The sequence below is a fragment of the Passer montanus genome, unplaced genomic scaffold (genome assembly GCF_014805655.1).
Source record: "Passer montanus isolate IOZ18808 unplaced genomic scaffold, ASM1480565v1 scaffold39, whole genome shotgun sequence".
Taxonomy (NCBI): domain Eukaryota; kingdom Metazoa; phylum Chordata; class Aves; order Passeriformes; family Passeridae; genus Passer; species Passer montanus.
In genome coordinates this window covers 7004886-7019550 of record NW_024368707.1, presented here as the reverse complement: position 1 = coordinate 7019550, position 14665 = coordinate 7004886, and the positions used below count along the sequence as shown (strand labels likewise).

The 14665-nt window shown below is 41.1% G+C and overlaps 1 protein-coding gene across 2 annotated transcripts in view; it reads right to left on the bottom strand.

Annotated features, from left to right (window-relative positions):
• CASR (calcium sensing receptor) overlaps window positions 1-13120 on the bottom strand; it is a 74388-nt gene extending 61268 nt beyond the window's left edge. The window contains exons 1-2 of one of the 2 annotated variants that reach the window (XM_039718186.1): window positions 12920-13120; window positions 9899-10007 (exon numbers count right to left, since the gene is read on the bottom strand). The gene's annotated coding sequence lies outside the window, so the exon portion shown is untranslated. The remainder of the gene's footprint in view (window positions 1-9898; window positions 10008-12919) is intronic. The other variant, XM_039718185.1, reaches the window with a different exon arrangement.
• Window positions 13121-14665: the final 1545 nt, after the last annotated feature.

Genomic DNA, 14665 nt, shown 5'->3' with positions numbered 1-14665 from the left:
AGGAACCCAAGTTGAACTCTTCCTTTTCCTTTTTCAAAGGTGAGCAATTTTTCAGCCAATTGTCCTTACCATGGGTGTTTGTCATCATACTTTCTATTGAGAACTATGAATCAAACACCACCATTGCTCATATTTCTGTATTTGGGTGATTAATATTTCTGAATGTATAAACACATGTTTATATTCAGATATTTCATGTATTTATGTATTTAGAAACACATGAACCCATCAGTGTGTCTTTGTGTGTTTGTCAGCCTACATTCTATCAGCCTAGCTGGTCCTATCAACTTTGCTGCATCTTCAGGGATCTAGCCATGTTGAATAAAGTTTGCAACACAGCAGCCCAGCAAAACTTGCAGCTTTAAAACAACATCATTTTTATGGAAAAACCTCCAATGTCTCATTTGCAAGGACAGAGATTCCAAACTAGTATGGTTACACAGGTCCACCACCTTAAGGGGTTCAGGTCTTGTGACAGGTTTCTGTTTCAGCACCATTTACTGTTAATGCATTTGACACATGTTGAAATGGATCAATCATTGCAGTTAGATCAGCTTTCCCTAAGCCAGTGGGTTGCATATAGATTTACACATATACAGACCTATAAATACAGATCTATTTCCAATAGAGCTCCAGCAAAACACATTGCTACAATGACTGATAACAGGAAATGAAGAAATTACCTGAAAGTAAGAAATTCCCTATATAACTTTTATATGCTTCCATGATTTGATTAAAATAATTTCAGTTTCTCTGTCAAATCCTACCCTCACTTCTCCTTTGGAGCAGTATAATCCACAATGTCCTCAGTCTCCTCTTCCCTATTCACAGAGAATCACAAGCATCTGCTGTTTTTTTTGTGAACGTGCTGGCAGTCTGCTCAGATGCCTGGCTCAGCTCTCAAAAACCAGTGTTTTAACCTGGGCTGAAGAACACATATCTCACCTGCAGAGCATGAACCTCCAAACACACTTTGCCAATGGTCAGACCACACAGCAAGAGGATCAAATCAAACTTGCCATGTGGGGAAGGTGTGACAACAGGAAATGTAGGGAAAATGCACAGCCCCCAAAGCCAGGAACTGGATTAAACAAGGACATAGCTTTGAATAAATGTTCAAACTCTGCTCTAATTTTTGAGTGCAAAAGGCAAACAACATTTGACGAGTTTCCACTCTCTTGATATTGTGTGATCTTAAAAGGACCCAACAGCCATGCACATGCTTTCTGATTTCCAAACAAATAACAATTTAGGACCATAGAATAGCTAATATTACTTGAAGAACTGCAAACTAAATTGATTCCCAATACAAATTTCTAAACAAATACTAAAATCTGTGTAAAGCTAATTAAAATTTCAAAACCTGCTTTCAATTTTACCAACATTTCTTTTGTAATTACCTGATTATTTATGCATGATTTAATCACACTGTAGCCAGGGAGCAGGAGTTTTTCCTCAAATCACAATTGAACCTGAGTGATTATTTTGCTGTTTTATATAAATTAATTGAAATAATTTCTGTTATGGAAACACATGACTTAGGACGGAGCTGAAGAAATAACTAGCTAAGCCTCACAACATGAGCTCAAGTCTGTACTGCTCTATTCATTCTTTTTTTTTCATCTTTCATCTCAATATAGAATGAACGAGAATAACCTTTTGATCTTTCAATTGAGATTCTCTTTATCACACAATTGGTGTTTACAAAGTCATAGAGTATTCCTAGAATAATATCATGTCAAGCAGCTGTTACTGTAGTTTTATATGTATTGATGTAGAGTCTTGGAACATTTCTGAAGAAATGGTCCAAGAAGATAGTGTAAAAAGGACAGCTCAGTTATCAATCTGCAGAGGAACAACAAGATCCTCTTCTTTCAGGCCTTTAGGAAAGACGGAGATATAGTGAGTAAGAATTGGGATAAGGTTTACAATCTGATATAGTCATGAATTTTGTTCAGAATGAGGACATCTGTATATTTTTAAACATAATTATTACTCTTAGCCATTTAAGTTGTACTGTAAACATACACCATGTTAAACAGATGTCAGGCCTGGAGAGGGCTTTATAAACGAAATAAACTTGAGAGAGAAGTTTATTTTTTTTCCTCTTTACAATTTGCACAATCCATGCAGATAAGGATTTTATTGCTTTATTAATAAAAACTAAAGATAGCAGAAGGCAATGAATCTAAGCATCTGTGACCACCCATAATTTAAACAGTTGACTGAGAAGAGACTTTGTGCTGCAGCAAACAATCACACAGAAGTAATTGTTGCTGTACAAGTCATGCCAAGGTTCTCCAAGCTGTTCTTGGCATAAGTCCAGCAAAGGTGAAACAAAAATAGCTTTATGTCATCCTTGCAATTGCCCAAATCAAGTAACACAGAGAGAGGCCAGCCCCAGCCCTGCATGCCACAGTGTAGCTACGGGACTGCTCTGCCCATCTATCACCCACTTGCTTGTGGTTCCAGCAGGGTATTTGCGAACTGAGGACCATGGGCAGAAGGTGAACTTTAATTGTCACAGGTGTTTTCCCGAGGCACAGGAAACATTAAGTGAGCTGGCTGGTGCTGAGGCAATAGGTCTCTGGATTTTAGAAACAGCTCAACTGAAAAACTCTCCTCCGTGAACTTTTTAGATGAAACAATGGCATAATATTAACTTAGAGCACTTTAAACTGGGCTAAGTATGCAGTCAGGACAGGCAGAGAGTACAGGCAAGGCAACTGAGAGCAGCTCAAGGAAGCCTTGGGGGCTTGGTGGATGGAAAGACTGACATGACCCAACAATGTTCACTTCCAGCCCAGAAAACCAACCACATCCTGGCTGGCCCCCAGTCAGGGTGATTCTCTCTTTCTACTCCACTTTCATGAGACCCTACCTGGAGTGCTGCATCCAGCTCTGGGGCCTCTGACATAAGAAGCTTGGAAAAGAGAAATCTGAGGGACACCATAGGGCAGCCTTCCAGTAAAAAAAGGGGTACAACACAGCTGGAGAGGACTTTTTACAAGGGGATGTAGTGACCATACAAGAGGTGATGGTCTTAAACTGAAAGAGATTTAGATTTGATATTAGGGGAAAATTCTTTCCTGTGAGAGTGGTGAGACACTGGAACAGGCTTCCCAGAGAAGCTGTGGATGCCCCATCACTGGAAGCATTTGATGCCAGGCTGGATGGGACTCTGAGAAACCTGATGGAAGGTGTCCCTGTCCATGGCAGAGAGGTTGGAATGGAATGATTTTTATGCCTTCCTCAAACCCAAGCCATTCTATGATCCTACACATCACTGTGTTCAATTTCTACCAGCCCACAGCGCTAAAAGAAAAAGATAAGAGCCATGAGTTATCCAACCCTAGCGCCAGCTCTTTTGGTGAAATTGTGTTCTCTGAACTAAGAGATGTAGGTCTCATAAACCATTTGCCCAACAGGATGTGAGCTCTTGCTCATCTAAAATACTCAGCCTAGGAAGGACATGAGCATTGTTAGGTACACAATAGCACTGCTGCATTACATGTTTAACTAAGAATAATGAACTCTCTTTCCTTCCTAGTTGTAAGGTTATTAGATACCTGAATAATTTTTATTGCTTTGCTTCTGAAGAAGGTGGTGTAATATTAGTGTGAGCATCACAGAGATACATTAACTGGCAATTACAGTCTAAAGCCAGAGAAAAATAATCAAAAAAAAAAAAACAAGAAGAAAAAAGGATGAATCCCAGTGAGGAAGAAAATATTTAGGCTTTTACATGTTTCATATGGTTATCAAAAATTCCCGCTTTCAATATCTGGGCCTGGAAATCAGATAATTTTTCAAAATTGAATGCAAGTTGCCATCTAAACCTATATTTAGATCAAGGACATGAATATGAAAGTCAGCATCTAACAATAGAAATCTGAACCTGAAAATTATACTTATACATTTTTTCTACTTTAATAATTCTTGATACAAAATGGGAACTCATTACACTGCAATTAGACATTTTTAAAAGTTCTTTCAGATCTTTGGATGAAACACAATATCTGGATGCCAAGCTGTTGTCAACATTTTTACTATCTGGAATTGTATGTTTAAAACTATATCACATCAACCTTTTGTATTTCTGAGACAGCTATTTCAATGTGTTTTGATTTACTACAAGAGACCTTTCCAACAAGGCCATATAATATAGGGTTGTTTCAAAGTGCCTATAATAACAAAATCTTAATAGTCCACATGTGTTGCATGCAAGTGTACTCCTTATAATTTACAAGATGTTATTGTTTTTAATAGACATCCCACCAAACCTACCTGCCAGTTTGCAAATTGCTAACAGCAACAGGAAATTGTGAGGACAAACTGTACCCTGGGTGTCACCTACAGTCTTCTGCATCCCCCAGGTTGTTAGCACAACAATTCTCAGTTACACATCATTAATTCTTTGGGCAAGGTACACAAAGGGAGAGGATACAAATTCTTGTGTCAGCTCTGCCAGTTTTGCAATATTAATAGAAATTACGGCACCAAGATTTGTTTAAGACTTTAGTAACTGCAGCTATTGCCCTGATAAACATCACGAAAGGCGTATTGAGTAAGAAAATGCGACTGTTACAAATCCCCTCCCAGAATAAGATTTTCACTTTAAAAACTGCAAATATGTCATGGCATTGCTCATAGGAAAAACATTTGTGTAAACCTCTAAAACTTTTAGGAAAAATAAGTCATTTCAGAGTAAGTAATTTACACTGTTATTTATATAGAGGCATTAAAATAAACTGTTCCTCTGTAATAGTCTTTGTCAATGGTCTCTTCTCACAGGATGTCATTGGTATTTTCAGTGTCATCTGCCAGGCACTGTCACCAACCTAAAGGTTCTTAGAAATATAATCATCTGCAGCTATAACTAGCAATAGTCTCTACCTATAATCAAGGAAAATAAAGTGCAATGCTTCAGTGTCAGTAGGAGGCGGTAAGTCTATTTTTACAAATACATTTTGATGTACAAAGCAAGAAATAAGTTATTAGGGAAGAAAGAAAATAGGCATTGTATAGGGAAAACTCTCATCCTCATACCAACAACAAACGGGGAGCACTCACCCTCACAGTCCCTTGTTTCACCTTTTTGACCCTGTTAACTCCAACAGGGATGATGTTCTTCCCACATTTCCCTTAGGCAGGTCTGTAAGACAGCATACAGTGCCAGCTCTCTGTCTGCCTCAATTCCCACCCCACTGCTGCCTCCTGTCAGGTCTTCCCATGTGCTCCAGACCCTCTCACTACTGTTGGTTTCAGTGCTAACCCTGAAGCATCTCTCAGTGCACTGTGCTGCCAGCTGTGGTGCTGATGATAAAACATCAGACATGTCCTTCTTCAGCTAGAGCAATTCCAGTTTGACAAGTAGGGGGAAATGGCTGCATCCAGGCTCCTACATTCATACCTTCAGCTCTCTCACTGCACACAGGCAGTCCAACAGCACAGAGAAGCACTGCACTTCTCTCCATATTGTTCACCTATGACAACAACCAGAATGTATGGATATTTCTGATTGTACTGAGTTCCTTTCCATTAAGGAATTTAATTTCCAATTTTTCTTGTCTTTTATAAAATGCCTCAGTTTACCAGCTGAAAAGTGAAATAGACTCTATGGAAGGAATGAAAATAATTGAAACAAAACAACTGCCAAGTACTTAATCTACTTCATTCTGGCTATTTCCAACTTATGGTGACTGATCACGCCTGTGTCAAATTCCAGCCACAGAGTTCCTGATGTACCCATGGTCAGAGCACAATCTCAGCAAGAATGTATCTGTGACTTTGATGATTGGATACCACATGGTTTCATTTGAACTTCAGTTTTCAATTCAAACTAAACACCTCTGCCTTTCATGGCTGTGAACCAAAACTTCAGTGCTTGAGTAGAGTAAAACAAACAGAGCAAGTGTTGCAGAAGCTCCAGAAGAGGAAGAGGTTGCAGTTACTGATATTGAGGAGCTAAAGCTCAAGTCCTCGAAAGTTCTTGAGATACTCATCGCCCTCTTTAGGTACAAAGAATTTTCCACCCCAGAAGTGTCATTGAGCTGTTACTTAAGCCTGGAGGATTGGGATCTCATCTCTGCAAGCCAGTACACTGACACTACATCCTGCACCACTTAAAGGAGAGACACTGCTCAAATCTCTCAGCTGAAAGCTCCCAGGCAGAGTATTCAAAATATGTGATCTAACTGTGGAGGAGGGAGGGTAAAGGCCTATTTAAGATTAAGTGCAGCTTTCTGATTGATTGATGCTTTCAAAGGCTTTGGTATGAAAATGGACATGACACATCAGAGACCATTAACTATGTAAACACTGTTTCCTAAGAAATGAAAGCAGCAGTAATTGTACCCAAGCTAGCTGCTGAAAATACTAAAACCCAGGACCATCCTGGGAAGTAAAAGAAGCACAATATGCTATCAATTTGTTTGTTAAAGACAGAAGTCTAAATGTTATGAAGAATTCATTTTTATACATGCATGCATATATTCACACATCACTGATGATATTTATGTCTGTAGCCTCATTACAATGCTTTAGAGAAGGATATTGTATGGAGTAATGCGCTGAAAAGGCATTGTGGCACAAAAAGTGGAACCTATTTCTGTTGGTTAGAAACCAGACTTTTATACTCAGCTTGTCATTCACTAACAGGATACAGCCCCTTCAGTCTCCAATACACAAACCAGGACAATCACAGTTGCCTCCCTAAGGTGAGATAAAGACTATAAGCAAGTTCCCTGAAATGATAAACACAGGCAACAGAAGATTTAGCATTACAGCTTGGTTTATAAATCTATGTGTTTTTCCCATACTGAAGGCCACTAAATGGAGGAAATTCATCAGCAGGGTATGACATTTTATAATTTGTGCAAGAATATGACAGTCTTACAAAATATATGGCTATGCAGAAGGCATAAAATATCTGTGGGATTTATATAGGGCATAGATCAGTTGTCCTTTGAGCAGATTGCTGTTTTTCCAACACAAAGTTTCTGAAAGGAACTACCTCCACAATTCAAAATACTTACAGAACACTCATAGAGAAAGAATGGCATCTGGTGTGAGCATACTACTTGGTGTTGACTGGGTATAGCTCAGTTAAATTTCTCCTCAAAAGCTAAATGTAAAACATATTCTCAGGGAGATCTGAAAACTGAATCTCTGTTGCAGGGCTTGGACAGCTGCCTTGCCCAGGGTTAGTCAAAAGGTCCTGGTGAGTACTAACTATGATACATTCAAAATATTTAAAAACATATAGAGCTAAATTGTTCATCTTGGAAGCAACTACCATAGCAGACTGAGTGTGGTACTTGTGGACCCATTCCATCATGGCTTCCCACAACAGGGTTTCAAGCAGCATCAAAGAACTAAGCAGAAATGTGTGTTGTGTGTGGCAAAGACAGCAGTGAGATAAAAGGTGGAAGAAGAGGAGAATAAGGAAAAAATCCCTGCCACAAGCACCTATTATTGAGACACTAGTCCAGACATTTATACTTGCCTGTACTATGCTTTGCAGAATATCAGAGATAACTGCAGCATCTGGCAGAGATGACACAGGACCTGCAAAAGATCTACTCTGTGCACCTGAAATGGTACTCACTGAATATTTTAAATCTACCAATCTTTCTGAGAAGATGAAAGGGTGCAAAAAAACCTGTGACATCCAGGTCCCTAAACTGTAAATTCAGTGATGAACTCCATTGCCACCAGACCTCAATCTCCCTTTTCCCTTGTCACTGTGGAGTCTTGTGCAATGGCTCATGTGAGCACAGCAATGGTGGACGGTCCCATGGGGCTCCTGAATTTGGTGGACACTTTGACACTAACAACGAATATGAGAGACATTTATCTGTTGCATTCACTGGAACAATCAGTCTGCTCCCAACCCTTATGCTTCCAGGTCTAGTTGGTACTAGAAGAGCCAGGAATAATGAAGCTAGAGGAAATCCCCCCCAGTATTACATTCATTCAACAGCTTGTCTTTAGTCATGTTCCTTTACACAGGCAGTTCTTAAACAAACTTCACAAGTAAAAGCTTAATTAATGCTGCCAGGCCATGGGTGAAAAACAGGAATGGGGAAGGAATGTCCTCCTCTTCAGGAAGATTAGGGCTACAAGGTAACAAGAAAGCACAGAGGACAGAAAGCAGAAAATACAGGTTAGACAGTATTTCTTGGAGGGACGGACAACATCTGTTAAGCTCTGTCTTGAGGAGATGACATGAAATTGAAAGATGAAGAGTCTTTCATCTCTTTAACCTAGTCTGCCTAAGACAACTTCAGCACTCTGTGGCAGGGACCAGCTCTTTCTGTTTGCAGAGCATACTGTAGACCACTCTTCTGGTTTATAACACGTTCTCCTAAATGAAGACAAGTATCAGGTCAGGAACCCCATTGCTTGCAAAACTCATCAGACTCTGAACAGTGTAGTGATGCTAGAAGGACTTGCTGACTGAAGGCAGAAAGTTGGCAGAGCTGCTTGCAGCAGGAATGATCTATAGCGACACTTCAATATTAGATTTTACTTTGGGTTGCTCCTCAATGTTCTGCTTCTCACAGTATGTATGTAAAGAACTCCCCAAATCCCTAGTTTCTCAATTCAAGAGATTTTAATCTCTTGAATCTTAAGTTTTAATTCAAGATATCAGATATCCAAGATATCAGCAGCCCAATAGACAAAGAGAAGCATCGAAGGTCAAATTCTTTCAAGTAAAAATGATCTTTCTGTAGATTAGCAGACCTATATATGTTGATTATTCATGTTAATTATCTGAAAAAAATCCTGAAATCAACTGTCTTAAGTTTAATGATTTCCTGCATATTTGGTTTGCTCTGACAGGTTGGTGCATCTGTTATCTATCTTTTAAAGCTCCCAATTGCTATTTTCAAGTAGAAAGTTTAATTAGGAAAAATTACTAAACTGATTCCATAATTTATGAAAGTGTTGTAGTGAATTTATTGTTACTCATTAGAGGTCACTTAATGTGTTTCTAACTTATTAAGATGAAATATCTGGTTTTAGATGCTGAATATTGTCACGAGTATCAAAAATAATGTATTTGTGCAAACTATTACTGAAAAAAAGTCCATCAAGGAATTCCTGTAGATACTAGCATGGACATCAAGATAACTTCTTTAAACAGATGCCAACAGTTTAGCTGCAACAATCAGAGTGTTCACAGAACTTACTACTATTTTTGTTGTGAGATGTCTTTGTGTTGACTGACTTTTATAATTTATTTCAGAACCTGAGTGTACCTTCTGGCTGACTCACAGCTATGTAATCACTTTTTGAGAGGACTGAATTCCATTTCATGACTGGCTACAGGCTGCATCATAAATTCAAGACTCCTCACTCTCCACTGATCTCCCACAGATGCCAAAAGGAAGCTTGTACAGAGATCAAAGGAAGAATTTGGGCTCTGTGTATTAAAATAAAACTTTCAGTTGTTATTTTTTACATCACATTCAGAACTGCTTACTGGAAAATGTTCCCTTTGCTAGGATCATTGCCACCCTTGCCTCCTGTCTTTTTTCCCTTCCCCATCCTTCTTTCTTTTCTCTGTCTTCCTTTTCTTCTCTTTGCATGTGTCACTGCAGATTCCTACTCCCTGTGCACCGTGTTGGAATGGTCACTGTAACACATGCAGTGCCACCATTAACCACAAGTACTTGCATTCTGACAACTCCAGAGGAGCACCGGTTCAAATTTGTCTCCAAACTGAGAACACAGCACAATGGCCCTCACTTTTTGCTTAAGAGGATATTGCATATTCATATCTTCAATGTCACAGCTGGGTTTAACACTTCCTTCCCCCCCAGTCTTTTTCAAGAATCAAAAATCATGACCCAGGCACTTACTAACTGCTTTACCCACATTAGACACTCACCAGGTGTTCTGTATCTCATCCACCAAAGTATTCAACACCAAGTAGTCTCTGTTCCAGGCAATGGAGGCAGAGGCAGGTTAACACGCCAGCCCCAAGTGCTCCAAATTAACTATTAATAAATAAAAATTAAAAGTTCAGTAGCATAAAACTTTCCCTCAAACTCCAAATAGGATTTAGATCAGTAAAGCTGGTTTCAGACACAAGGGTTCTAGTTGCAAGGACCACATGAAGGCTGCAGATCAGAGAAGTGGTCAACCAACCCTAAGCACCACAACAGTCAGCTGAATTGTCCTGAAAATGGAGGGAAAAGGATCAGATACTTTTGAACCCCTCTGCTTTGCCTGTTCTCATATGTCAACCTTACCATAACACACTGTAAAGTTTTTTGCATGGAAATTCCAGTGTGCTTTAGAACCTCTGTTTCTAACCAAGGTATTTCTAGCAAGATCTGTTAGGTACAGTTCTTATCCTCACTTTTTTCAAACCGGAAAACTGAAAGAAAATGTTTTGTCTGAGGTCAGTGTCCAAGCCCAGAACAGGTTCTGGAATGGTCATTAAAACTGACTCACTAGATTGTGTTTCCTTCACCATCATTTAATGGATGCATGAAGAGATTATAATCTCTCATGTTTTGTGAGCTGGGCAGTTCATCTCACCTAACTTTCTCAGCTGAACAACAACAACAAAAAGTGCTTACATGGAATTAGCCTTGAAGCATGAGCAAAGAAGACTTTGCTACTAAAGCTAGCACCTCTCTGTCAATGTCCTCCCTCAGTCTACTTGGTGTCACTAATGTTCTCAAAATCGTTGGCACAAATTAGTGCAGGCAAAGAATTCTGCACTCCTGCAGTTAATAAGTGACTGAGAAAGGCTGTCAATTTATGCAGAAGAGGTTGTTTGCAACCGACAATAGATGCAACAGCTTGCGACAAACATGCAGATGGAATGAGAATGAACTGAAAAGGTCCCCCTGTCTCACTCAACATTTTTGCTCATAATTCAGAGGATAATCCTAATAATCCTATCAAATACCAAAAAAATATTGAGGTTTGAGAATGGTAGAAAGAGTGTCAGGCTGACAGACCTGGGATTTGAATTCTTCCACTAAGCCATAAAGTTTAACATAGGAGGTAGGTGTTCAACATTTTCTGTCAATACTGGTCGATTGACATTTTGAGAATGATGTTGAAATTTTGCCTGCTGGCACCTACTCCATCCCTGACCTTTCTGAGAAGTTAAGGGTAGGACAGTCTGGTATCAAATACTGTAATGAGATTTGACATACACTTGGGCACAGAGTTAGGATCACCCTAATAATTTTACAGATGTCTCCAAACATCAGTCTTGTCATGTCCTAGAACAAAAGAAATTACTTTGGGATGCTTTGTATGATTTCTAGTCACTAACCTGCCATAATAAATCCTCTTTAAAAATAATTACATTACAACAATTTCAATTACATCAATTAAATGCAAACTAGATTTTGGAATAGTATTTCATCTGAACAGCCATTACCACTGCTCAGTTAAACACATTCCTAATAATCATCCAACTAATTTTTCCACTCTCACAGCTAGAAAAGATGTACGAATTCAGTCTTCACAACAGAGGGATCGATGGCTAGACCCCAGTGAATGTACAGAGCACAGAAAGAGATTATGTTCTTGGGGCTAAAATTTCTATTTCTCTTGCAAAGTGAGCTTAGTCCTGCAGCATGGTGAGGGGAGAAGCATAGAACAGTAAGTGAAAAAAGTGCACAACTGCCCAGCTTCAGAGTAAATCAAGTACAGGAGTTAAGGACTCTAATTTCCACAATTAGCATAAGCACTTTCAGGGGCACTACAGTGCCTGGGAAATAGCCTTAGCAACGCCTCACTGATACTCCCCTGACCTTGTCCCTCCCAGCACATCCTCTCTGCGTTTACACCGGGTGGTGAAACTTGAGTAGGAGGCAAAAAAGTTCCAACTGTGATAGAGACGCTACTCAAAAGGGGAAATCAGGAAAAGCCTGCAAAGTCACTCTCCTCCATGATACATGACCAAACAGGAGAACTGCAATGGCCATGGCTGGGAGATGTAGGGCTACCAGCCCCCTCATCTGCTCCTCTGAATCCAGCCCAAAGTGTCCAACAAGGTTAATCTAGTTTGCACCATGACTGCACAGAAGACAGAAAGACACACAGAAGTGGTTTTGAGGGGCAGAGCCTGATGGGGAGCAGAAGGGCAGTGCAAAATAGACCACCTGTTTCAAGTAGGAAAAAAACCAACAAAAACCAGTAAAAAGGGAAACACTTCAAACAAATGTGAAAATAATTCTATCATATCCTATATCTACACAAGTAAAAATGAAAATCTTAAGGGCAGATTCAGGGCTTCTCAAAAACTCTCTTCATATATATGGTGAAATTTGTTTTGAATAATGCTAAGGCTCCAGAAACTCATAATTGTGATATAAATCGGTTTTCAAGATACTGCTATTAGCCACTTTTTATCAGGATCGGAGAGGTGATTTTTTTTTCCCAGCGCGTGTGATTTCAGTAAAACAACTTGTTGCTCTTTAAAGTTTTGTTATGAATTACTGTTCTCCTTCCTCTCAATATTATTCCTAGATAACTTGAGCCAGAGAAAACACCTCAGAGCTCTACGGAAATTTCTCCTTTCCCCTGATCCTACATGTATGAGAAACCACCCTGCCCAAGATTTGGGGAGGGGAGGCGGAGGGGTCTCTTCGTGCAATTACGTCTGCACCTGGCATGGCGGGACAGGCTCAGCCTGAAGTGCCCCCAGCTCCCTGTCGCCCTCGGCTCGCTCCGCACCCCGCCTGGCCGGGGGCTCCGCTTCTCCAGGTTTCTGCACCCCACAGCCAGACCCGGCGCTGCGCAGCGCTCCCCGCCCGGCAGATGCCGCGGGCTGCGCCCCGTCCGTCGCTCCCCCGTGTGCCTCCCGGCGGGAGCGCTGCCCGCCCCGGTCCCGCTCCCATCCAGCGCACCCACCAGCCCCGCGGGCCCGCGCCCCGCTCACCTCGTCCCGCCGCCGGGGCTGCTCCTGCCGCCACCAGCTCCTGCCCTCACTCCGGCGCTGGGCAGGGCGGCGGCAGCAGCATCCCCCGCCGGCCCCCCAGCTGCCGCGGCGGCACTTGCAGCCTCACGGCAACCGGCGGCGAGGGGAGGAGGGGGTGGGGGAGAGAGAAACCCCTGGCCAGGGCCCCGTCCCAGCCCTCCCCGCCGCCTCCGGCACCCGGACCTGCTCCCACGGGCCGCGCAAGGCGGGGCGGGCGGCGGCGGCGACAGCGGGGACCCGCCCGGGCGCTCCTCGCTCCGCGCCGCCCCGCGCTGCCCCGCAGGTAGCGGCGGCCCCGGGCAGGCACCGCGCGTACCGCCCCGGAGGCGCGGGGAACTCGGATACCTCTCCATGAGCCTCCCTGCTGCCGGGCTTCGGGGCGCTGACCCCGCGGTTCCCCGTGCAGCGGCACCCGACAGGTTGGCACACGGGTACTTGACCCTGCAGCAGGACGCTACTGTGGGGGAAGGAAAAAAAATAAATGATTGCTTGCTCAGTTTTCTTTTCAAGACTGGGGTCTTCTTCCAGCTCTCAACGAAAAAGTCTGACCTCCCGGTTTATGCTATTCCCTGGTACCTGAAGCTCATAGAGTGGACACCAGGGACCTGTGTTTCTTGATGAAAATCCTCATCTTGCTCTGTACAGTTAAATTTTGGTGTGGTTTTGCAGATTTTTACAGCTACAGATCTGCTATACCTACCAGTTGATTTGGATCTTAAGAACTGAAATGCAGAGAACAAAATGTTTTTATTATTGTATGGTAGCATTTACATTATTATACTGCTTCCCAAGTCCAAAAATCTTTCAACACCGTTTGAGAGCAACAGTCTTTTGGGATCATTATACAGTTTGTATTTGAAAACTCTTAACCTCATAAAATGCTTTTTTTTTTTTAAGGAAAAGTAGCATGCAGCCCTATACACAGACTCTGGTGCCAATCTACAGTCAGTCCAATCTCAGAGGTTTCAATCTGTCCTGAGCATACAGTTTTCCTTTGCCAAATAATAACAGCAAAAATGTTAGAGTTCCCATATACTGCTGAAATAGAATGTATTAAAAGTGTGTTGTGGTTTTACCTTGAAGAGGTAATAGACACCTTTATTTATGAAGAAGATACATGAGACCTACCTTTAGTAAATGTATAGTCTATGTATTATTGCAGAATTACTGACAGACCTGAAGTCACTTATGTGTTCAAATAGCATTTCATATATTACGATACAACTAATTTTGCTAAATAATTAATTTTCCTTTCCTATTTCTACTGCAGTATACTAACTTTTTAAGAAATAGATCATCATCCTTTTGATAGTTAATACAGTATAATTGCACAACCATAATAAAATGCCAGCATATACTTTTCAGATTAAAAAAAAATAATGAAAAATTATTGATTCCAAAGAGGAAAGAATAGCTTTCTTAATTCTTAATCATGCTTAATAGGAGATGGTTCCAGATACGATGTCTACAGATTCAGAGAATTCCCTTCTAATGTTGTATTAAACTTTGATTTACAACCGCAAGAAAACTTAACACTTCCCTGCAGCAGTCAAAAGAGTTAATGCTTCAAATCCTGAATGAAAATAAAATCTTGTTTCAAGAAACAGTACAGATTTCTTTGTACACCAAGTATTTGGTCACAGGGTCTTCAGGGCCATGCTGTAGCATGGCAATGAAACTGAACTTTTTTTTTTTAAGGCTGTTCTC